Source organism: Choloepus didactylus, chromosome X (genome assembly GCF_015220235.1).
Source record: "Choloepus didactylus isolate mChoDid1 chromosome X, mChoDid1.pri, whole genome shotgun sequence".
Classification (NCBI taxonomy): Eukaryota; Metazoa; Chordata; class Mammalia; order Pilosa; family Megalonychidae; genus Choloepus; species Choloepus didactylus.
Genome location: NC_051334.1, coordinates 47859122 through 47861833, shown reverse-complemented (window position 1 = coordinate 47861833; position 2712 = coordinate 47859122). Strand labels below are relative to the sequence as shown.

Here is a 2712-nt window from a genome sequence, read left to right as displayed (position 1 = left end):
CACTGGTGTTTATGTGGCAGTATTAATGATTTGCAATGGATGCAGATGGCCTAAGTGTACATCAACTGATAAATGGAATGGTGAACTGTGGTATATACATACTATGAAATATTGAATAGTGGCAAGAAGGAATGTGGTGGTGAGATATGCAACTAGGTGAATGGACCTTGAGGACAGTATGTTGAATGAAATAAGCCAGAAATGAAAAGACAAACACTGTAATGCCTCACTAATATGGACTAACTATCATATGCAAACTGAGAATTGAATCTGAGAACATATGTTACCCAAGGAAAGCTTATTGTAAAGGTTCCTAGATTGTAAGCTCTTACAGCAGTCACATCCATTCATGAGTTGTAACGGTTATTTCTAAATTCTGAGACATTGAGCTGTTTGTGTATAAGCTGGTCATTCCCTGGAATTTTGGGTATCTGTGTGACACGTGAGACTCAGAGCCAGAATTCAGCAGCCGTGAACGTCAGCATTAATCCATACAGCAAATGTTAAGCTGAAAAAGAGGTCAGACTTCAATTAGAGACATGAACAAAATGGACTTGGTTATGACTAAGGTAAATCAGACTAAAGGGTAAAGGATGATATTGACTGTGTATTAAAACTTCAACTTCTGTGTGAGACCAAAGGAAGAGATATTTATTTGGTGCAAAATCCATATTTTCTGTAGCTCACTATATAATTTAACTTGTTTGGTCAGTTTATTCAAACACCATAATTACATAGAAGCTTGAATAGGAAGTGAGATCTGGGTGGTTTGTACAGGTTAGTGTGAAGCCCTGATACATACCAAAGTAATTTGGGCAGAAAATAAAAAAGCATTTGTGAAGCCCCCTTGAGGGACTGGGGAAAATTGTGGAAATAGTAAACTTTCCCACTTGGGGAATTCCAGGTATTCTCACAAGCATTGGGGACTACCAATTTAGAAGGCCAAGCCCTCGATCTTGGGGCTTAAGCTTGTGAAGCCTGTTACTGCAAAGGAGAGGCTAAGCCTACTTATAATTGTGCCTAAGAGTCACCCCCAGAGAACGTCTTTTGTTGCTCAGATGTGGCTTCTCTCTCTAAGCCAAGTGGGTAAGTAAACTCACTGCCCTCCACGCTACATTGGACATGACTCCCAGACGTGTAAATCTCCCTGGCAACATGGAATATGACTCCGGGGTTGAGCCTGGACCAAGAATTGTGTGATTGAAAAAGTCTTCTTGACCAACAGGGGGAAGAGAAATGAAACAAAATTAAATTTCAGAGTCGCCATCCGCCTCGGGGCATGTGGAGAGCCCGCAGCATGTCAGCCGACCTGGGCGTCGGGCTCGCGCTGCGGGCCGTGAACGAGCGCGTGCAGCAGGCGGTGGCGCGGCGGCCGCCGGATCTCCCAGCCATGCAGCCCCGGCTCCTAGCAGACAGCAAAACCAAACCTGCAGACGTGGTGATCGAGGCCTACAAGCACGGTCAGCGTACTTTCGGGGAGAACTATGTTCAGGAACTGCTAGAAAAAGCATCACATCCTAAAATTCTGTCTGCCTGTCCTGAAATCAAATGGCACTTCATTGGCCACCTACAGAAACAAAATGTCAACAAATTGATGGGTGTCCCCAATCTCTTCATGCTGGAAACAGTGGATTCTGTGAAATTGGCAGAAAAAGTAAACAGTTCCTGGCAGAAAAAAATTCTCCAGAAAGGTTAAAGGTCATGGTGCAGATTAACACCAGTGGAGAGGAGAGTAAACATGGCCTTCCACCATCAGAGGCAGTAGCCATGGTAGAACACATAAATGCCAAGTGCCCCAGCCTGGAGTTTGTTGGATTGATGACCATAGGAAGCTTTGGGCATGATCTTAGTCAAGGACCAAATCCAGACTTCCAGATGTTACTGTCACTCCGGAAGGAGCTGTGTGAAAAGCTGAACATCCCCACATAGCAGGTCGAGCTGAGCATGGGCATGTCCAGGGACTTCCAGCACGCAATCGAAGTGGGATCTACAAATGTCCGAATAGGAAGCACCATTTTTGGAGAAAGGTATTACTCAAAGAAACCTGCCCTGGACAAGTCCGCAGCAGGCCCGAAGGCCACCCAGGAGGTCACCCAGGAACACTGAGCCAAGGCACCACCCGGCAGTAGGTCATGACTTGGGGGCCCTGTCCGTGAGACTGAACTATGCACTCACCTAAATTCTAATTTTGATATTCCCATGTTACAGCCACCACCGTGCTGTCCTTACGACCTGGGTGGAGAGTGCTAATGATTGTCTGTGTTGATGGAAACCATCTGTTATTAGTCTCTGGCATAAGACGCTCACTCCCATCAGTGGCCTTGGGTTGGATTCGATGAATCCAGACATTTCTGAAGAGCGGCTACCAGACCAATAGCAAGGAATCGAGCTCAGTCCTGACTCCTGCCCAGAAGCACCGTCTAATCATGAATGTCTTCTCCAGACTAACATTTGGGTCACGGATGCCTATAATCACTGAAGTTGGAAGGGATTCCCAGTTGTTGTTTGCTTTAGTAGAAAATTCCATATCCTCATTGATACCAACTTCTTACGAACTCCCGGGATTTCATTCCCCATCTTCTACGCTAGCAAGTTGGTATTGTGAAGACACTGTCCTCTAGAGGAACAGTACTGGTCGTTTCCAAAAATGACTGAAGTTGCTGCCCCCCATGCAAATTGCTGCTGATAAGCGTTCACATCAGTGGCCACACT

At 45.6% G+C, this 2712-nt stretch overlaps 1 pseudogene; it reads left to right on the top strand.

Moving 5' to 3' along the window:
• Positions 1–1276: 1276 nt before the first annotated feature.
• On the top strand, positions 1277–2365 carry LOC119523404 (annotated as a pseudogene).
• The last annotated feature ends 347 nt before the right edge of the window (positions 2366–2712 follow it).